The 23423-nt window shown below is 41.9% G+C and overlaps 1 protein-coding gene across 4 annotated transcripts in view; it reads left to right on the top strand.

The window, feature by feature from the left end:
- The first annotated feature begins 19598 nt into the window (after positions 1 to 19598).
- The window catches only part of Ndst3 (N-deacetylase and N-sulfotransferase 3), a 181956-nt gene continuing 178131 nt past the window's right edge, over positions 19599 to 23423 (top strand). For 3 of the 4 annotated variants that reach the window (XR_015661593.1, XM_087620543.1, XM_087620557.1), the window contains exon 1: positions 19599 to 19722. The gene's annotated coding sequence lies outside the window, so the exon portion shown is untranslated. Of the gene's footprint in view, positions 19723 to 20250; positions 20397 to 23423 lie in introns of those variants that run through there. The other variant, XM_087620552.1, reaches the window with a different exon arrangement.

The raw sequence follows: 23423 nt of genomic DNA, 5'->3' as shown, positions 1-23423 counted from the left end.
GTCTTATGAAGAACTCGTCAGTGTTAAGTTGATGCTTTTGCAGTGTTGGCACTAATTTACAAGTTGCTAACAAGCTGCACGGCTGTGGAAATTCACCTTCCCTTAGACATTAGTAAGGTCAAAGTTTATTAATAATAGCTATACTGGATTACACATTTAAACAATAATTTTCTTTTCCTAAGAGAAATGTAGAAATAAGCTATATCAGTATGTATCCTAACAGCTATAACCCTGAAGAAAGAAAAAGAGAAAGAGGAGGTTGAGGAGGTTGAGGAGGTGGAGGAGGAGGAGGACAAAAAAGGAGGTGAAGAGGAGGAGAAGGAGAAGGAAGTAGGAATTCCTCAGGTCCCGCCAGTGTCCAAACCAGCCTTCAAGGTCACTCTTGGCAATAATCACTGATACGTGGGACTTTATTTTGGAGACAGTTACTGTCGTAGGGTGTTCTGATACTCTAAAGAAAGAGAGAGAGAGAGAGGAGTTAAATAATTACTTTCCATACAGTATTTTCATTTAATTCTGGAAGAGTTCTGTGTACTTGAATCAGAAAATAAGGCAAAGGCATTATCCATAGATTAGTCTTATTATTGGTACTGGTTTTGTCTGGATTCATTAGGAGTAAGCACAACACAGGACGTTGTAACAGCACTTCAGAATTGAACCTAAACACAAGCTATCCTTAAAGGAGTCCATTGGATACAAAGCACCGTCACATACCCCAAGCAGAGCCCATGCTTCCTGACTTTCCCTTCCTGTGGTTTTGGAGGGAGATGTCTCTTTGTCAGGTTCATCGCAGCTATAATATTCCTCTGTGAATTGAGCAGAACCTACTCGTCCAATTTTTATTTGCAGTAATTCAAAAAAGAGACATATATGCCCACCAAAGGGATGTCACCCTAGGGGCTATTTCTAGATGTCCTAGATTATTTGTTCTTACTGTTTGCTTCAAACAGAAGTTGAAAATGTTACACGGCTAAAATAGATGTCATGAGATTGAGTTTCAGAGCTGAAAAAAATAATAATTATACCAAGCGTTAGTATTCGCTATTTAAAATTTATTTTCATGCTTTTTCTTTTGAGCTCCAGAGTAGATTGATAATGAAGGGTGTTTATAACACTAGAAAGAAGGCAGATTTTATACCAAGCATGTAATTTGCAAAAGCTATTCCTTACTTTTGTCTGAATAGACTGTATGTGTTTTCTTTGGTTTTTTTTTTTTTTTTTTCAAATAAAGCTGAAATGCCCTCAGGTGGAATTGTCAGGTACGAAAGAATCTGTAATGACTTTGCTCTGCAGAGTGCAGGCTCAGAAAGGTCACCTCCAGTGGGTCATATGTTTGCTTTTCCAAAAATATATCTTTCATGTCAACTTCCCATTTTATCAGTTGTTATTTATAGCTAGAGGTTGGAAATTTTACAATAAATAATAAATCACGAGGCTCCTAAAAAGCATGTTTACCTCAAAAATAAAATAAACAGCGCACACAGGGAAAGCGAGGAGATGGAGAGGGGAAAAAAACCAGGAAGACTAAAGACACAATGTGGAAGAGCAGAATTCCAGAAGATACGGTAAATCTTTATCACATCTCTGGTTATAGGAAAAAGAACACTTATTGACTTAGTTAATACAGTACGCAAAATGAGATTTTTTTTAACTCATCATTAAGAACATGGTAAAAGGTTCTATAGACCAAAAAAAAAGAAAATGGAATCATATAGAATCACAGTTAACAGTTATCATGTGCAAACTTCTCGTGTGGACTGCTAAGAAACTCTCAAAAGCCCAGAGTGCAGACATCAGAAGGGAAGGCCTTTGTTCAATCATAAATTCCAATTTTAGTTTTAGCCAAAAACCGTGAAAGTTAAAACAGTGAAATTCCACATCTTACCCATCAAATTTCTGCAGATTTGGCAACCGCATAGTAGAATGTAAGAAAAAAAAACACAGTGCTGTAGAGAGTATCGGCTGGCACACCCTGCTGGGAAAGCAAGTTTTAAATATGCACCAAATATCTTAAAAATATTCATACCATTTGATGAGGCTTCTCTCTCGGCAACGAATCCAGAAGGGAAAAAAAAATCCAATCTGTGAACGAAAAGTATATGAAGGCACAATTCCGCGCATTACGTCATTTTATGACAGCAAGCCTGATCATCCCACTTAGATGTCTGCGACTGTGCGATTATGTAAGATTAATCGTCTTTGCAAATATGTCCTTCGTAAGTATATACATAAATGTATTCGTTTCACCTCTTTGCCTCACATGTATGTATAATTATATGCAAAGAAATACTAAAGGTCAATCAATTTTTATAACTTCTATAACATATTGCCTAAGTAAACAGACATTTAAAAAATAATTTACATGAAAATCTTAATTTTGCATTGTTCATTCACTTTAGAACATATTTCTCATTCCATAAAGAAAGCAAACTCTTACCTTTCCTGAAGACTTAGGAATTTATGATTATTTAGAATATATGAAAGCAGAGTTTTCTAAGCAACTGGAGACACACTATGTCTGGATTCTGCATGAGGTGATCTCTTATAATTCCCTGTCATTTTTGTCCCCTCTGCCTTTTTCCTTCTGATCAGGATACTTGAATGGTTCTATCGTGTACTTTAGTAAAACTCTTTGCTTTCTTTGATCTGAGAGTGAGTTTAGTCAAGGAGCTCACAGTAAATCGCCTCTGTCTGCAGGACCGGGATGGAGAACTGCTGGTATAAGAAATTCCAACTCTCTGGCCTGCAAGATGAAGACATATTTCCTCTTCCCTAGCTTACCCTTCGACCTTTTAATTATGCAATCAAATTAAAAGTATTTTTAAGGGTACTCTGTAATTAAACGTTTGGATCTTAAGCTGGTTGCAATTTTATCTGGCTTCCTGTTATACAAATGTGAACAATTACGAGTTCTTCTAGCAGCAGGGTCTAAACTACTTCAAGTTTGGGAACAAGCAAGCCTTTCAACTTCCAAATCACTTAGCCGTCCTTCCCATTTGACCTCTCAGTACATCTCCAAATCAGAAGGGGGGGGGGGAATCAAAGGACCTTCACAACCCTAAACTTAAAAAAAGCATCAGAGAGCAGATTTTATGCAAAAATATTTCCCGGAGGCTAAAGGGTGAGATCACACAAGCTTCCTCTAGGTCCTTAGAAACTTAATTCTTTGTCTTGCACTTTCTGATAGAACAGAACTGGGCCGTGAATGATGATGCTCTCCAGGGGGCCAGATTGGAGCTGGAGTGCCCATTAAACCCTGAGACAGTGGACGTTTCTGAAGTTAGTGATAAATGGTGCCTTTCTATATTAATGTGTTACTTTACTCACCATAACTATTGATCTCTAAAAGCCATTCTTTTTGCTAAAGTGCCTTAACCACCGAGGATGAAAATTCCTGGAAAGAGGGCATGCGTACTGACAACATGCCGATCGGGACTTCCGGGATTGTAGGGATGTTGAGATTCGCAGGTCCAGGGCTGGTTACCAAGTAGCCTGTCTTTTTGCGGCCCTAAATAGCCATTTCTTACCATCTTCTATGCGGTTTAACACTCCTGTGACTATTAACATGTTCTTTGGAAAATATAAGCAGATCTCCCATTTCCACCAATCCTAAACCTAGGAATGGCATGAGATTGCATCTGAGGCCTATGGCTGAGATTTCTCTAATTGAAACTCTTCTACCTTGAGTTCCTAACAACATATTGAAAAGCATACTAGCTTGTGATTTCTTTTGTTCTATGACTATTCAAATCTCACGAAGCTTTTACCACATTGGAACATGAATTAGACACAATCTGAATCTGTGTTCCCCGTGCCATGCCCACTCCTCGTTGGCTCCAGAGTAAACAATCACTTCCCCATTTGAAGTGAGAAATGTTTTTGCTGTGAGAGCACAGCACTCTGATTGAAAGTTCATTAGCAACCTCATAGAATGATATTGGCAAGAGGAAAATAACTAGGAGTATTAGGTCATGGAAGGCAACATCTTGAAAATACCGTGTGTCACTACAAATCCTTCAACAAATTTCACATATGAACAAGTCCTGTAAAGAACAATCCAAACCATGCAGACACTAGGCTCTGCCCAGAATGGAGATGATTAAGATTCTCTGAAGGGAAGTTATAACCATCAATCATAGAGCGTACAAAATAATACTGTGGGAAAATGGTGGCAGTGTGTTAAAACCCACTTTCGGTAGACCTCAGATCAGGCTCTGGAAATGTGCGAATAATGGATTTTAAGAGGAGAAATGCATTCTGGCTTAGTAAGGTCATTCTTTTCCACCTAGTAAAGTATAACACACACACACACACACACACACACACACACACACACACAATCATTTTGTGTTTGAGATGTCTGTACCACGTGTGGCTTTGTGCAAGAGCTTTGGGTGTAGCTGATTTGAAGAGAAGAAATGCTAGTTCAGACAAGGAAAGGCTACAGTGCCTCCAGAGTGGCCTAGAATCCATCTGGACTCACCTATGGTTAGAATCTAGTTCTGCATGGCTGCTAGAATTAGAAAGCACAGAGCCATTTCTTGCATCTAGGGGTGTTGCGTTCAAAGCATTACGTCATGCCGGTAGAAAGCAATACTCGGCAAGCGCTACCAAACTGAAGTGCTTTGTGTTCTAGCTCTGCTGTCCACAATACTACAAGGTTAATAAGAGATCAAAGGGTAGAAACAAACACATTTGTTTGCCCTCCATAGGAGAAAGTCTTGCATTCTTTTTCCAGAGACAGCATCTATACTCGTAGGCTATACATTCATTATCTTTAATAATTACTAATACATCCGACATTATGGCTTATATGCCGCTCCCCCTTGCCAACTCTTTTGTTATTTGCTTATCCTACTGTTTTCTTGTCATGACGCTCTTTGGATATATTTTTCATGGTATATATTTATATATTTTATTTCATTTTGAGAGAGCTAAACAGAAATACATTGTTGTATTATAAACAAAGCCGTGTGTCTAATAAAGATCTCACCTAGAAAAATCACTACTTCTCTGGTTCACAGTGTTGTCTTTGCAAGTATTTTTATCTGCTTAAGATGCTTTTTCATTTAACACTAGGACAATTCTGAAATTCTAATTTACCCTTTTTGTTGGCAATTAAGTCAATATCTGAGTAATGATACGAATGCCCCTAAATATGCCTGGGCCATGGTCAGTAAGCCATAAGTTCTTTAACTACATGTTAATTTAGCGTATTAGAAAAGCCACCTCTCCTAACCTGAAAGCTGATGTCAGAAGCTAAAAATCTCACCCCTAACCCAAGATTGGTCCAGACTGAGCAAACAGCGTGCTAATAGAAGGAAAGTCTTCAGCCTCTGTTTCTCACACGTGGCAGGTAACAGTGTCACCAAGACCATACAGGTAATAAATCTCCTTCTTGTTGCTTGACAGCCTCAGGCTAAACTTTTCACTTTTATATATTCTCCTGATAACATTATGTTTCATGAAAAACTTCGATCTCTTCAGTGATGCTTCAGCCATAGGACCATACGTTTTGGGCATGACAGCAGAATTCAGGGTAGTCAGTCCTCACATAAGCATACAAACATTCCCGATGAACAGCTACACTCCCCACTTCTTCCCTGCATGAAAAAAGACAATGTTCGTGCTGTAGTTTCTTTTTCTATGAGTCCCAGGATTCATGTGCCCTCGCCCTCTACAATTCAGTCAAGGAACTATGAGAGGAGAAAAGGTGCTAGTAAGAAGTAATACTACATTATTTAAAGGTCAAACTACAGTACTTCTCACGGGAATTTGATGGGAACTTGCGGGCCCCCGTGGAGCTCCTGGCACTTCCGGAGGGGTGAAGATTCATTTTCATCTCTAATTTTCGGGCCTCACACAATAATTTCATTTTATTCCTCTCTTCACTCTGCTCCAAGACTCTTCAATCATTCTGATTTTATTTTCACTGGGTTTTTCGCAGTGCCAAATTCTTGTTGAAATGAAACCCAACCGCGAATAGTTCTAGGACGTCTTGCCAGCGTGACCCTTCATCATAAACATCTCCCTCGCCTTCATTATACCTCCATTCTTTAAGGGCCTAACGCAATCCTGGTATGTTCTTTATGGGAAGGGATGTTTTCAGGTTTGAAAGCAGGAGCAAGGAAAATCACACAGCCCTGAATTCTTTGGGAATTTTAGATTAAAAAGAAAATACAGAGAGGTGACTAAAATATTTATGTTAACTGCTAACTCTGTGTACTAATTATAACTTTCATTGATAGACTTGATAATTTAGGAGACTGTGTCCAAAGTTGTACTATGTGAGAACTATCAGAATTCACAGAGCTGGAGAATAAAAGGATACTTCAAATCCTTAAATATTGCACTCTCCCTCGTCAGAGATGAGGGAAATTTGGGAAAAACAGGAATTAGGGACCTTCTCCTTCACAGTGCTCTGAACTCACATATGGCCACTGGTAAAACGCAGCTGCCTAACCTTCCCACCGGGGACTGATTCATTAGGTCTCAGAAGGTTCTGGAGGCTCTTCTTGTTAGCAACCATTCTCCCTGACTCAGATTTAGACTCTGGGTAGTGCTTGTATAGGCAAATGGAACTCAGCCTCTACCTCCAGGCTTAGTGAGGGCTCAGATTGTTCATGTGTCACTACCAAGTCTTTGAATTTTAAGGATTCTTCAGTAAAATTTAAACAGCGTTCCTAACCCTTAGACCTAAGAGGACCGCGTTGAAATTCCAAAGTACCCACTGAGTTATGGCCATGACTTTCAGAAACTAATAAGCAGAAATAGCACCCTTTCTCAGAGCACTCACCTGCTTAACTACACAGAAGTCACTCTGCCTCTGTCCATAGTGTTGTCTTCAGTCACTGGGGAGGAATGACTAAGGTGTGATTTGTGACTCTGACTTAAAATACAGTTGGGGGCATGCACTAGAGCAGAATCTCTGACTGGTGATGAGATCCACAAGGACACTGCCACCTTGAACACACCTGGGAGCACACACAGCACAGCCTGTGATTTAACGGCATGAAATGCATTCTGGGAAAATGGGCTGTACATCTCTGCAGTTGGAAGTGATTCTCAAAACAGAAAATCATTAAAATACTTTATACTGAAACGTCAAAAACTTAAACTTCATCAAAGTAAAATCTAGAGTCGTATATGAAGTAAATGTCTATAAAGAGGGAAAAATCCATTTCTCTACCCTAAACAGCTTTCTGATTTACCTGTAGAAGCAGAGGCCACCGCCCATTCTACCTTGATCAATCAGGAAAGTTGCGTGATAAAAGACTGTACAAAATATAGGGCGATTTTTAGTTTTCACCATGAGGGGGAAATCCAACTAGACAGAGTAATTTTAAGATTCTGTAACTTAATAAATATTTTCTTATAACTTGGCATGGCATGATACATGTACATGATACAGGACATAAAATGACACATGACAATAGATCAATGGTCATTTTCATTAAAAAAAATTATTTAGTCCAGGAGGATGGGGAACCATAGTTGAACTTCATGCTTCCAGGGCCTCGAAACTCTGAGGGTCTTGTTTGCTTCACCCGTGTGGATATCCAAATAATCATCTAAGAATCCAGTGAAACTGTGTCCAAAAAGCAAGACTGACAAACGCAGGGAAGATGCAGGAAGAGAGATGCACTCGCGTGAGGAGAAAGTGAACTAGTAAGTAGAGTCAGAACTTTTTGGACTCAGTTTCACTGAACTCTCTGGTGATTACTTTGCACATTCACACTGGTGAAGCAGACATGAACTTCAGGAGCTTACTTGGCCTTGGAACCCTTACCAGGCTGTGTCCAGGTCAAAATGGACATTCATGCAAGACTCGGTTCCCTCAGAGCTTCCTCCGCTCTCACCCTTCGTGCCTTTGCATCCTACCCCAGTTATTTTATATGACAAGCTTCTTCCATGAGGCAAAGTGGCCATGAAATCCAGCGACCAGAACTCCAGTCAGACCATGACTTGGGTCCATGAGATTTTTGCAGATTTCCAAAACTCATGTGTACATTTATATATCCTCGATTTAGACACCCTTCTCCCCTCACATATAAAATTAGTTAATACACTCTTCATGGATATAATTTTATTTTACCCAGTAGAAAATATAGGTTTTTAAAATCAGATTTATTTATTTATGTATGTATTTATTTTATGATTTTAAGTGCATGGGTGGTTTGTCTGCATATGTGTGTGCACACCTAGTGTATGCACCTAAAGATGTTTTGGAATCCTTGGGACTGGAGTTACAGATACTTGTGAAGCCCCACATGGGTGCTGGGAATGGAACCAGGTTCATCTGAGCCATCTCTCCACCCCAGAAAATACAGTTTTTCTTGGAGTGTTAAGCTGTGTTTATCATGTAGCTGTCTATTGATAATTTGGAAGTAAAAGGTCACACATGACCATGCCAGTTTGCAAGCTGGTGAAGATTTTATGTGGTGATGGTGATGGTATCTTTAGGCAATAGAATCTAGCTGGAGGAAGTGGGTGGGTCAGGTGAGGGAACAGTTGTTTATCCTGGGGAGTCTACGAGGAAACCTCTGAGCTGGAAGACAGATCACAGCGGTCTGACTTCTGAGAATTCAGGGAGATGGTGAGAGGCATGAATGAGAGTCTTGCAAAGAGGCTGTGTCTTCAGAGAGTGACTCCTTAGACCTTCAGGACTCTAGAATGTTACCTGACCAGAGGTTAATGACCTTATTCTGGGCTAGTTTCAGCCCCAAGAACAGCCACACCTTGCTCACCTCTGTGTTGGAACAAACATCCTGTTAAAGGCAGACAAAGTGACAAATCAAAGAGCTGACAGAAGGAGTCTGGATAAGATACCCAACTCTTCAAGAGAACAGACGGGAAAGAAGCTATTTAAGAGCAGTGCTGGAGAGTCGGTCACGTGGGAGTCAGTTCAGTTGAGTATAGTTGAGTTTGTGCAAAGGCAGTTGAAGTCAGAGAATAAGAAGGAGCCGGAATATTAAACCTAATTTCCAGAGTTTGTGTGAGGCCAAGCATAGCAATTTGGTAAGAAGCTGAGAGAAGCCAGATTGCATCAATCAGCTTGGAGAGAACTTTGGGCCAGAACAACTGAGCTGAACCAGTCAGCCAGAGCTCAGAAAGAACTAGAAAGAGGTAGCTTATTCAGCAGTAAGCCTCCTCCAGGGTGACAATTGCATCAGACAAATAAAAGTTAAATTCACAGCCCAGCTTTCTGGCTGTTGCTTGATACCTTACAGTGTCCTATTTATGGTTGCTTACCAGGTAAGCTCCCCCAGTGTGGCCACTCACTACATACACTGAGCCAATAAGAGGAGCCTCTGCAGTCACTCTGATGGAAGGAAACAAATACACCTGACATTGACTATAATGAGCCACAGGTCCCAACTTGGCTCCAGTTAAGTATAAAGGTATTTTACAAGGGTCCAGCCAGCAGCAGGTGGGTTCATTGACACTTTACCAATCCCGTCTTACATAGGAAAATTCCCAGAAACCACCATTCACTTTTTTAAAATTATTTTTTATTGATTATTTGGTTATCTCACACCATGTGCCCGCCCATTGCATGCTCACCTCCCAGTACCCCCATGTCTGCCTCCCTTCTTCTGTGACCACCTACCACCACCACCACTACCCCAAAAGAACCAAGTTGGTTTTGTGTGGTTCACATATTCACTGGAACACAGTCAAAATCCTAGAGGGTAGCCCACCAAGGAAGAAAAAGTCTTTCTTCTCCTGCACCCCTGCTAAGAGTCAACAGCTGAGGAAAGCCATAGGGTGGCAGATGCGGAAGCATTCAACTGGCCCTTGTCCACATACATTAACGTGGCTTTAGGCAGCAGCCCTGACCATGGGCATCCTCATCAACTTCAATGGTAGCATGGGCTGTAGACATCAACAAGGCCCTTGGCAGTAATCAGGACCACTGATTCACTCATGGCCCTTAGCCGTTGGATGGACCATGAGCCTCAATATGACCTCAGGGAACTTCACATGCCACTTTCATTAGTATGCCTTACCCCTACCCCTGCCGTTAGGCAGCAAAGCCCAAGGAGGACACCACTAAGGCTTCTGGCAGTGGTTCAAACTATGTATGTCCACATGGATCTCAGGCTTCATAGCGGTCTGGGCAGCAGCATGGACCGCTGACAGCATCATGGCCTCTGGTGGTGTTGTGGACTATGGTAGTTCTAGGAGATCCAATACAAAAAGAACCGTTCCCCATCTCAGGCCTCAGCAGAGCCAGGTGGCAGGCTCTGGGGCTGAGTCTGCATCTGCATAAGCTCTAAGCTGTTGTAAACTCTCCCAACAACTTACTCCCTTTTCCAGCTGCCCAGGGTGGCTTCTGACTGCTGGGGCCTGGGAGTGTCTCTTCCATTCACTCTTTTTAAGAGTTCATTGGCAACAACTGAGCCACAGCCGGCCACAGCAGGGACACATCTGGGCCACAGCTGGACCACAGCTGGGCCACAGAGCCACTTGTTTTTTTTCTAGAAGGCCATGCAGACCATAACAAATGCTCCAGTTATGAGAAGAACAGATTAAATACTGAAGTACAATGGGCAGATTATTTTCTACTTGGAACTCTCCTAGCAGCTGTGTGAGTGGAGAAAATGACAGGATCTGAAGTAGTCAGGTGACAATAGCTATAGCATTACTAGTTTGTCATGGATTTGGGCTAATGCTGCTTGTATTGTGTTAATATGGTTCCCCCAAATTGCATGAGAATCTGCATGTCTGTACATAAGAAACTGAGGGAACCCTGTCCTCAGTCAGTTTTGATTGATAAATAAAGTTGCTGGTGGCCAATGGCTGGGCAGAGAGACAGAGGCAGGATTTTTAGGATTCCCAGGCAAGGAACAGAGGGAGAGCCACCACTGTGATGGGGAAGGAAGAAAGATACTTCTCCCAAGAAGGTGTAGGACAGGGAACAGAGCCACTATGTAGGAGAGGGGAAAGGCAGCCCCAAGAGTGTCCCCAAGCTGGGTCTAGGGCAGCAGAGATGGAATATAGATTTTTATTAAATTATTTATTTTGAAAATGGATCAACTGGAGGTTAAGAAGTCGTTGCCCAGCCATTGAGCTGTTTAAGGCATATGCAAATATAAAGGCTGTGTGTGTGTGTGTGTGTGTGTGTGTGTGTGTGTGTGTGTGGTGTATGTGTGGTGTGTGTGTGTGTGGAGAATGTGGTGTGTGTGTGTGGTGTGTGTGTGTGGTGTATGTGTGGTGTGTGTGTGTGTGGTGTATGTGGTGTGTGTGTGTGTGTGTGTGTGGTGTGTGAGTGTGTGATGTGTGGTATATGTGTGGTGTGTGTGTGTGTGTATGTGTGGTGTGTGTGATGTGGTGTGTGTGTGTGCGTGTGTGTGTATGTGTGTGTATGGTGTGTGGTGTGTGTGTGTGTGTGTGGTGTATATGTGGGGTGTGTGTGTGTGGTATATGTGGTGTGTGTGTGTGTGTGTGGTGTGTGAGTGTGTGATGTGGTGTGTGTGTGTGTGTGTGTGTGGTGTATATGTGGTGTGTGTGTGTGTGTGGTGTATGTGGTGTGTGTGTGTGTGGTGTGTGAGTGTGTGGTGTATGTGGTGTGTGTGTGTGTGCGTGTGTGTGTGTGTGTGTGTGTGTGTGGTGTGGGGTGTGTGTGTGTGTGTGTATTTCATTTGGGAACCCAGAACATGGGTCAGGTATCGAGGAATGCACACCTCCACTGCCGGGATCAATTTGAGTATGTTATGTGGGCCCTTCAACATTAGTAGATGCAACTTTGTTGATAGGATACAAAGTCCTTTAAAAGAAGAAAGGTGTGGTGGCTGCAGAGAGATGACCCAGTGGTTAAGAATGCATGTTGCTCTTCTAGAGAACCCAAGCTCAGTTCCCAGCACCTGCATCAGGTGGCTCCCACCTTTCCACAATCACAACTTGTGACAGATCCAAAGACTCTGCCCTCCATGGGAACAGACACACAGTCAAATACACATAGACACACACACATACGTGCACACGCGTGCACAAATACAAATGTAGACATAAATAAAAATAGTAACAATAAATTCTATTTTTTGGAAGAATGTTTTTTCCTCACTAATATTTAAATTTCAAATAAATCAATTCTTATGCATGTTGCCAATTTGATAAATCCATTGTTTCTCTATAACCCTTTAAGTACATCATAACCCTGTTGGCATATATTTTATTATAATTTATCCCTTTAAGGGTCCATTCCTTACTAAGGAAGGTCAAGGGACTAGCCTAAAATTTAATAACTGGCAAGTGATACTGCCAGAGCAGAGACGTGGTTCTGTCTGCTCCTGCCAAGACTCTGCTGTACTGCAAGGCCAAGACGTTGACTTCATTGAAGAAAAGTGCAAGTTTGCTAATCGTGTTCCAGAAATGTGGGGAAAGGAGATAAGAAGAAATCGTTGCTGGCCCTCACATGCCACATGCTCTCCAGATGAAAGAATGGGCAAAAGAAAGAAGGGGAAGTGAGGAAGCCAGAGGGAGGAGTTGGGGAAGGGTGCATTAGGACTGAGGGATTTCAGCAAGAGAGTGAGAGTGAGAAGTTTTTCAGTAAAGGAAATGGTTAGTTGTATCATTCATCTAATACTCTAGAAAAAATACATTGGGATACCACGGCTGCAACACAACCACCCTTACTAGAAGAGACATCACTGGAGTGTTGATTAAATTCCCCACCATTCCCTCTACTCATCTCTGATTACCCTGGATGCTCTGTGGTGTGCGTGCATACATGGGTGTGTGTGTGTGTGTGTGTGTGTGTGTGTGTGTGTGTGTGTGTGTGTGTTTGTGTGTGTGTGTGTGTATGTTTCCTGCTGAATTAAACCAAGACATTCAACTAGTTAACTCGATTGACTGACAATAAGCCTTCCACCCTCTCCACGTTGCCTTCCAGTCTTTCCCATTTTCCTTAGGCTTGGTCATTTTGCCACGTGATCCTTAAGACAGAAACGGTTATTACGACTGGTGTTGTCATTAACTTAACATGAAAATAGATGAACCAGAAAAATATAAAATCAGGTGACCGGGGGCTTTCCCATTCCTTACTAGTTTTGCATCCCTTCCTAGCTCACTGTCTTTCTGCAGCACACACATCATGGTCTGGTGCCACCACACATATTTACAAAGTCATGAAAATAACAAATGCATTGGGAAAGCATGTCAATTTGGTAAAAATCAGCCTGTATAAAGTATAATTTCTGCCTTTTCTTATTTTTGCCTCTCTCTTCCCCATTTCCCCTAATCCACATTAAACGTGGCCATCAATGTGTTCTGATTATCTAAACTTGACTTTCTACTTCTATACAATTATAATAAATCTGCTCTGCTACTGTCCTATACAAACTGACTAATACAGCATATAGGAAGCTAAGATTTATGACAAGTCCTTTCCTGGCCAAGCCTGACATCAGGAGACTAACAGGCATAGGCCTGGGCACAAACAACCAATAGAATCTTTCAAACATTCATTCTATTTCATCTATAGAAATGAAAAAAATGACAATTTTAATGATTAAACTCATTTGTTCAACTGGTCCTTATTTTCCCTTCCATGGGGCTGGCTAATCCACTGGGAGGAAAATAAGCTGAGTGCAGATAGCCACAATTAAAACTAGCGTCTATGCTTGATATTAGTTCCTATAACTTTATCGTGTACAGGCTTACACCTTTGACTCCTGGGTTATTGACAAGTATGATGGTTCAGAGCATCTACCACTTAGCTCTCAGAAGGCAGAAGATGGTGTCCCACACTTAAGGCCAGTTCGTGGCAATATACCTTCCTGCGCATGCCTACAGGTGAGCCTTCTACCTGACAGCAAGGACACCTACTCTTGTGGGAGGGAAGTGAAGGCTATGTATGCTTCCTCACTGGATCCGATATGACCACCCTGACACTCCTCCCATGAAGGACTGTATCTTGAACTGTGAGCTAAAATAAACTGTTTCTCCTCTAAGTTTTGTTGTTGTTTTGTTTGTTTGCTTGCTCGTTTGCCAGTGTGTTTTATTATCCATACAGGAAAGTGAATAAGACAAAAGGGAAGCAATAAATTTTTAAATTTTCATAATTACAGACCTCTTGCATGTTTGGTGTGGGATTTAGTGCAAAAAGCCTCAGGTCTACAACTATCAGATCTTAGTTCTTAACACACAAGGCGTCTCAATTTTTGCCTCTACTTCCCTGTAATCTAACAACTTTCACATCTCTATTATGACAGCGTAGCTTCAATTTTAATTCACACGACTACTTGAATATTTATTATTTTCTTCAATCTCTTGAAATCCAATGATCAGATATAATGGAGAAACATCACCGTTAGGTGGTAATGAATGTATTCTGTGGTCTCTCCAAAGCCCGTTTTCGGACAAAATGAGAAGGAAATCATCCATTCTATTCCCACAATGTATCTCACTGTACTGCACGGTGTGAGGACAAGCTATTAAACGACGTTTTAATGTGGCAAGCTACATGAAAGAAACACCTTAATGACATTTGGTCCTGCCTGAATATTAAGAGACAGCTTTAAAGACTCACACAATAAGGCCCACAATCTGATGATTGCGTGTATTTTTCCACTGAGAGGCAGCAAATAGTGTTTGAAAGTTTCGTGCCAGGCCTACCTATAGATAGGAACATTTCTTCTGCCAAGTTGTTATCACCCAATGCTTGCAATTGATGACACAGCTTATGATCAGACATAAAATTGTAAATTAGTCCCGCATGGGAAAAGCTATTTCTAAGGACAACGCGTTTGCAAATTGAAATGGAATTACACAATATAATATGGAGAGTGGGTTTATTTAGTTAAGAAAAGGTAGTTTTTTAAAAAAATAAAAATTCTAGGCAGGATAATAAAAGGTGATTTCCTTCAAGGACCAGATAAAATATGACCTATAAAACGAAGCAATTTTGTTTTTTTTTTCCCCTTGTTGTAGGTTAAATGACCTTTAATGTACCAGGGACAGAAAACAGAGTGGGCCTGTGATATAGAAAGCCCTCTGAGGGGAAAACAGAACTTCTGTTTGCCAGTTTCCAGATCTTACTACTGTAAACTAAAGTAAGCTTTACCTGACTGATCAAGTGGGAACCAGTGAAAAGCACCAGGATAGGGGCTGGGGATTTAGCTCAGTGGTAGAGCGCTCACCTAGGAAGCGCGAGGCCCTGGGTTCGGTCCCCAGCTCGGGGGGGGGGGGGGGGGGGGGGGGGGGGGGAAGAAAAGCACCAGGATAATTGTGTGCTTATTGAGATTAAGAAAGAATCTGAAGACTTGGTGAACTAAGTAGCTTACACAGATAAAAAAAGACCCGCTCTTGATAATTCTATTTTCCCTCAAAGTTCTCTAAGTCTGCGTTTCTTCAGTTCTGGATGGCTGTACCTGAACATTCGCTGAAATGCAGATTCTTGACTTCCACATTGATCTGAAGAGAAAACACTAGGGACAGAGCACAGAGTCCTGGATCCAATTCCCCTGAGACAATGAAACCACTCAGGCTGGAGCCACCTTCCCAACCCTACCACTGAATTATAAACTAGTGTTTCTTAAAAAAGACCTTTTATTGCATGTAGTTTTTGCCTGGGGCGTCAAAGCCCTTTAGATTTCCCCTCCTACAGGTTAGCATGTCTACAGGTCCAGTCATTGTTGCTCAGCCTGACAGAGGGAGAAATAGCATCAACCAAGGATGAGTCTCCTCGCTGGTCATCCAATACGAAGTGAACAACCCCGGAATCATATAAACAACAGCAAAGCTAGACAAAGCAGAATATGGAATAATAATAACCAAAGGAAAAAAACAACAAAAAAAGACCAGGTGAGAGGAGTGGTGGGCACACGGAGAAAGGAATGGGGATAGTGATGTGATTATATTTTAAGTAAAAATTATATCATTAAGAGGGCCTTTATACAACCTACTCCACCTTGTTCATTTGTCAAAGGTGCTGTTCTCACGGACAGGTGGTGGCACCTTATCCACCTGTAGCTGCATAGCATTGTGACACCCACGCATGCCTCTCCTCAGTCAATTGTTTTGCTGAGACATTTGTTTTGGGTCTATTTTCAAATAACTACTTTTTGATACCATGAAGAAAGCTGGACTCTTCTTCCTTGGGCTGAGTTAGAAGTTGCTAGTTAGAACATAATTTCTGCCAAGCCCTCATCCCATTATCTTAAGCATATCAACAGAGTCATTACTACAAGTCTTAGCTGATGATTGTGAAGAGGATTGTAATACACACGCTTATTAGCTGTTTCCGATAAAAATAATCTGCCCTCTATATATTTGATTTTCAACCTTGTCATAATGGGATAATGCATGGGTTTAATTTAAACATTGGAAAACTGAGAACTCTGCACATTGAAATAAGTTTCTCAAAATCCTTTTATTATCAGTACCCTCCACGTAGAAGCACTTAGAGGAGGAACAAGGTCCCATCACGGGTTGTGATTTTAATTTATATAAGGCATGTTATTAAATCTCTATATCACCGTGAGTTAGTACTACCAGACGCCTTCTGTCAGAGTGACTAAATAGAGAATTAATTATTTTAATATACAAAACTATACTCTTGTTATTTTTGTTTTTTCTTCTTAATCATTTCTTTAAAAATTCTAATTTATGGGCCTCTCTTTCTCTTCCTTTCTCTCTAAGATGGGGCTCTGATACACAAAATGTTTCATAGACTCTAGGCCAGTACTTCTTGGAGTTTTATCCTCTTCTAGTTTTGAGGTCCTCAATATTTACATAAATAGTCAAAATACAAAGACCGAAGGTAGTTATGATAAGTGTGCTGTATCCCAGAGGTCACTACTAATGGCGCTCATGTATCACATTAAACATACTGAAGAAGCTAATTTGGAGATGAATAAATTCAAGGTGCTTCCCCGGCGTGAAGCCCTGACTCAGGTGGGCTAGGTTCTTTGTTGCCTCTAATGAACAGCGTAAGACCCTGGAATATCTGTCCAAGAGAGAGAAAATGATTCTCTGGCCATGGTCCCTACATAAGGGAAATAAAATAGAAAAAGGATGCTAATGTTGTCGCTCATGTATGTTCTCTCTTTATCTCTCTACCAGGCAAATAGCTCAGGGATGGAGGGAAATACGAATAATAAATCAAGCTGCTACGGTCCATACACACAGATGTAAACTTCTACCGTGGAGCTATGACACTGGGACTTACCTCGGGAGAAGACGGTGTAACTTTCAGCCATCTGCACGTGCAAATGGTTGACTGGGCACAGCAGCACTGAGTAAAAGTAGCCACACTCTCTGGAGCAACCAGGAAATTGAATGTGCCTCTGTTTCTACAGAAAATTTTAAAGAGACGCTCTAACTACTGTATTCTGTAAAAGAGGTTCTCTGTGGGCTTTACCCCCTTCTGTGCATAGAAGATAGAAAAAGAAAGATGAAGAGCAAAGTCCAGTTCCAAACCGAACTATACGTGGCGAACCATCTGGATTTGTGATGTAGATTTGTCCGTCTTGTCCATTCACTGACATCTTGTATTGCCTGCCCTGGAGCAACACATGATAAGCAACTGGAAGGCAGAAAACTGTATTTGCTTTGTGTGTTTATTTATCCAGTATTAGTCTATTCCCAAAGCCACTGAGCTGGTGTTCAATACTTTTCTACATTTATTTGTTTTTTAATTGAAAATAGATTTATTTTTCATACAATATGTTCTGATTGTGGTTTCCCCTCCCCCCTACTCCTCCCAGTTCCCACTTCCCATCCCCCTTCCCATCTGGATCCACACCCTTTCTGATTCTCTTTAGGAAACTAATGGATGTCTAAATAAATAATGATAAAATAAGATAAAACAAAATACAACAAATTGAAATAGGACAAAACAACCAAACAAGAAAAGAGCCAACGGAAGCATACAAGAAGCATTTGTAGGTGCAGAGACACACAGTTTCACACAAAACCTGAAGCCATTATGTATATGCAAGGGAAAAAAATGTCAAAACCTAACATTAAGAGTCAAAGATGTTGTTGATTGGTTTTCTGTTGGCATCTACTGCTGGACATGGGGCCTACTCTTAATTGTGGTCCCCAGTGACATTGGAGAAAACTAAGGTTTTTATTTGCAAGTGGTTTTCAACTGAAAATAGTTTCTGGGTTAGGAATAGAATGTTTGTGTCCACTTCTCCTCTCATCCATGGGTCTCCATTCGCTGTAGAACTGTACGGACTCTGTGTACACTGTTCCAGTCTCCATGAGTTCATATGTGTGCCAGTCCTGTTGTGTCCAGAAAGTCTCGGGTCCTTGGAATCCTCCATCTGTCTGGCTTATCCACTAAGGAGGTAGATTACCTGCCCAGGGGTGAAGGTCAGAGGGTAGCTTGTATAAGTTGGCTCTCCCCTCCCACCACATGGGACTGTTAAGACTGAACTCCGGTACTCAGGCTTGGTGGCGAGCCCTTCACTCTTGAGCCCTCTCCCATATGGAAATTTTAAGTGGCTGGATGGATGCTGTGGGGGCAGGTCAGGCTCTCTGGAGGGAGCACATGGAAACAAATGTGTTTCTCACCATTCTTGGAAGACACAGGACTCCCAAGAAAGACTCCAACAATAAACTAACGAGCAAAACAAACAAATATTAGGAGAGTAGATCTACCTGTCATCTAGCCAAGGAATTTTACCAACCGAATTCTTCTGCAGCTCCAGAAGAGCGATTCCAGCTAACTCAAGACACTAGGACCTGCTGAATGGTACATGGTACGGCCTCCCTGCATACATCCAAACGTCTTCCTAAAATCATTAAGCAGTGCGAAGTGTTTGATATCCCTATCATTTTTGTCTCTTTTACTTCTAGTTGCTAGAAAATATAACCAGAGCTGTCTTAAGCCAAAAGTCAATGTATGAATTCGTGTGTGAAAACACGTGGAAGTGGGATGTGTTTCGGGATCAACTGGGTTCAGAGTGCACCAGTACGCATGGTGGGTTTAGCTGTACTCCAACACCTAAATTTGCTTCCCTGAACAGACTTCAGTTCTCACATGACAATGAGGATCCAACTGCACCTCTCTGATCAGAGCCCAAAATATGACCACCTACTTGCCTAAACCGGGCCCCAATAGATCCAGAAATGTCATCTTTTGACTCTGAATGACTAAACTTGATCATGCCCTTTATATGTTAGAATCGGTGGGCTGTCCCTGATTCAAATTGCTCTGCCTTGGTGTAGCCTACACTGTATTGGAAGCTTTTGCCCACCCTCACCTTGAGTCTAAAATGCCTTTTCATCTGCCTTTGGCCTTGCACTGGTCTTCCAGGATGGAGGAGTCAGCCTTAGAGGACTAGCAAAGCAGAGGGAAGCCTGTGAGTGTAGTATCCAGCGCGGGGCACCAGCACCTGTGGTGTAGCTCGGCTCCTCCCTGACTCCCTCCCGCAGCTCCCTGGGCGGTCGGGAACCGGGTCCCAGCTCAGGCCTCCTCTCGCTCAGGCGATCGCGCGCCGGCAGCGGGCACCCAGGAGACTGCGCGCCGGCGTGGGGCGAGCGCTGGTCCAAGAGCGCGCGCAGGAGCCCGGCCGCCCCGCCTAGCTCCGCCCCGCCCCGCCCTGAGCTCCTGGACCACTCGCCCTGCCAGCCCCGCCCGCCCCGCGCGCCCAGCCCACTCGGCTTGGGAGCGGATGCTGGGGGTGGCGGCTGCAGCCGTGGCTGCGCAGCAGGAGCGCAGAGAAGCGGAGGACCTGGAGGCAGGATGCCGGCGCTCCACAGCCCGAGGTAATCACTGGATGGAGGGCAGGTCCTCACCTGGTCCAACCCTGGTCACTTGACATGCGGACTCCAGAATGTCAGAGAGACCATCCCAAGTTTCTAGCGACTGGAAACGAAGGGTCTTGAGATAGACACTCGTTTAATTTATATGCAGCCTCTCCTTTCCTCTTTGAAATACGCTGATTTAAACAATGCAGAGACAAACCCCCGAGTTACTATGGGTTTGTAAATATAATCCTGAAAGTTTTTTTCATGGTGTGGTTCTTTGCTTTCGCGTATTTATTAACCTGTTAACTCGGGCTAGTAGGAAATCGGCATTTGAAATATTCTTTGAGGAACACGGGCAAGTTTCGATGGTGCTTTCAGACATCTGGTATTTGTCAGCTTAGTTAGTAGCATCTGTCTTCCCTGAAGTGGTCCCCGTGCTGGTCCCTTGGAGATGGGTCTTGCATGTGCCGCTCTTGCCCTCTAGTGCCTCGCCAGCTTGGTAGCAGTCTGATGGCTAATATTAATAAGACGATGTTACATAACAGGAGGGTACTGGCCAGCACTGCCCATACGGCCACTTGCAAAGGCAGAAAACCCAACCGAAGGCTGCATACACTCCTCTTTTGATTTTTTCTTGTCTGTCCACTGAAACTTTTCCCCGCATTTTCCAACTCTCTGAACTTTAATTCCAGGTAAGTACATCTGTTTATTTATACTTTGTGTTGACAGTTCACTCTGGATTCGGGGGATAGGGGGTGGGGGCTCAATAAAAGATAACTTTGCTTTTATCCCATCAAGCATCGCTGCCCTGAACAAATGCCTAATTTTATTAACTTAAGATAAATGGACCAGGAAACTATTGCTTCATTTAAGGGTTATTTTAAAGTTTCTTTAGATTAAAGAGACTAAGGAGGTGACCCTCTGAGTTGGTTAAGACATATATGTATGCTAACAAATTCCTTGTGCCGTAGTAGCATGGTTAATCACTCGTGTGTCTTTTGGCTGGTCTGAATTTTGGAAATAACGTTAAAGATTTAAAATCTAATCACCAGCTTATCATGTAACAATGATTTACAGGGCTTCATATTTGGTGCAGTTTGTGTCTCAAACCATTATTTAAGAGGATTATTATAGAAAATGGAGTATAAATTCAATAATTGGCCTAACCATTGAATAAAGAAGCTTTAAATGAAAAGAAAGTAGATGTATTTCTCCATTTAATATAGCCACTTTGGGGAAACAAACGAGAAACTAAATGACATTCTCAGGAGCTTAGTCTGATCACTTCCCAACTGGTTTTACCAATATATGGGCACTTTATAAGCTTGAAGCACATTGAAATACTCGTATTTTTATAAACATATTAGGATATGGTAACATCTGTAGTTTGCAAGAGCACTGAAGAAAACAGCATAAACAGACAAGGTCCTGATGTTAGGCTAAGGTTCCAGATAAAATAGGGAGTCGGGGACAGAACCCCACTCCTTTTCTTCTCGTCCTTGGAAAATAAATGATAAAGTGTGAAGCAAAACTGTTTGTGAGAGAAAAAGGTAAGAGGAAAGTCTAACGCTGGGCTGAAAAGATTTCTTTTTCTTCAGCCTTAGTTCCTTGTCAGCTTTGTATTTGAGGAGGTTTCAAATATAAATAAAAATATGAAGGAGCTGATTTTTAAGATTCTCCTGAGGGTAGCCGTGCCTTTCACTGACAGGGATCCCTCCTGCCTCCTCTCCTTAGCATCGTATCTCTACTCTGTAAGGCTGTCTTTGTCCCCTCTGGGCTCCTGAGGGTAAAGCAGAAGGCTTGGCCCTTCCTAGAAGTAAATGCCATTTGCACACTGGGCACTTAAGTTGGTAATTTTCTTCATAGTCTTTCTCAGCTTACTAACATGCTTGAGCTCAAGCGAAATTTGTATCTCTTTGTAGAGAATTTTACTACAGTTTGGTTTGATTCTGGTCTAGTACATCTTCTCTGGGGATAAGTCTTCTTAAGGAAAATCTTATTTCTGAAAGTTCCAGCAAATAGGAGATTTACTTTCTGTTGTAATTGGGTGATTCCTTAAGAAACCATCCCTCCTCTGAAGCTGTCCCTCTGTGGAGAAGCTCTCAGGAGCTTGCAATGACTAGCTTCATCTGAAAACTTTAAAACCACAAAGAGACCATGTTGTCTTATTTTGATTCAGCGTCCTTTCTCATAGATGAAATTTCACCTAATCTGTAGTGACTGTGGACAACCTTTGGACTGAAAAGCCTATTAGCTAAAGTTATTTGCAGAAGAAACTACTTAAATATATATGTTTGTGGTTTGCCTGCACTTTATCTGAGAACAAAGATATAGAGTTAAGGAGAGCTATGCTATCCCCAGCTGCTAAGCAACTTAGACAGCGATGGTGTGTTCCTTCCCTCAGGATGTGGTCACCAGAGAGAAGCAGGACACAGGCATGCAGGACCCCTGGAGGCTATCCCAGATGAAGGGTGTTACTGGGCCACAGTAGTATCAGCTGTGATATAAAGATCTTTAATATGAACCACACTCAAAAATTATTGTATGATTTAAGCCCTCTTATCATTGCAGGAGAGAATTAAGCTATAGATTTTGTCTTTTTAGTAAAGCCTGGTATACAAGTGAAGCATCTGGTTATAGAGGACAGTTTATGCTTTTTAAAATTTTTATTTTTTACCTTACTGTATTTCTATAAGTATTTTTACCTGAACGTATGTATTTGCACCATGTTCACCCCTTGTGCTTGTGAAGGTCAGAAGAGGGCATCAGATCACCTGGAACTGGGGTTACAGATGGTTGTGAGCCACCATGTGGGTGCTGGAAACTGACTGTGGATCCTTGGCGAGAGCAGCCAGTGCTCTTAACCACTTACAATTGTGTACCTATGCTAAACCAGAATTTAAACATCCAGCATCATAGACTTCAGCTATAAACATTAATTGTCTCGGTGATGGCATTCATTTTAAGCACATGCCAGGTTCTAATCCTGTTGTTTAATTGCAGTACATGTAAAGGGCTGAATAGCCTGGATTCCAGGCCTGATTCTGCCATGACAAAGTGCCCTGAAGGCCCTTGCTGGGTCCAGGATAGGTTCTGTCACCCTTGCAATGATCTTAGAGCCCTTTTCCTGGTCGTTTGTTCAGAATTTTAGAAATCCCTGTAAAAAGCCATCAGAGAGTAAGACTTACCTTGTTAGAGAGTTATTTCCTAGAGGTGCCAGCAGCTAAAATAACAGTTAACAGTCGACTATTTATCATATGCCATTACTGTTGACATAAAAATTCATTAAACTCATTTCTCCTAGGTACCGTTCCCATGTAAAGTGAGGAAATTAAGTCACTAAGAGATTAACTGAGTAATCACACCCCTGGCTAGCAGTGGATCTGGAATTCAGTTAGAATCTGGCTTCAAATGCACCCAGCAGTAACCACTGCTCTACTCTGCCAACATCTCTCTGCCCTCAAATGTGCATGTTTGATATGCCTCTTGCTACAATGTAAACAATCTGGGTGCTTCTCCAGACATTCACACCATTCCACCTAAGCATAGGAAATAAGGAATTCATAAGTTATCATTCAGAAGGTTGTTTGCTGAGCATAAATTCTGTGCCAGACCTAAAGCAGTGCCCAGGACAATTAAATGTAGCACATTCCTTAATGAAGTATGAACAATTGAGTTTATTTGCTACTCTAACTGCTTGGGCATTACTTCTAAAAGAT

The sequence above is a fragment of the Rattus norvegicus genome, chromosome 2, assembly GCF_021556685.1.
Source record: "Rattus norvegicus strain SHRSP/BbbUtx chromosome 2, alternate assembly SHRSP_T2T, whole genome shotgun sequence".
Classification (NCBI taxonomy): domain Eukaryota; kingdom Metazoa; phylum Chordata; class Mammalia; order Rodentia; family Muridae; genus Rattus; species Rattus norvegicus.
Note: the sequence above shows the minus strand (reverse complement) of the source record. Positions and strands in the feature narration are given on the sequence as shown.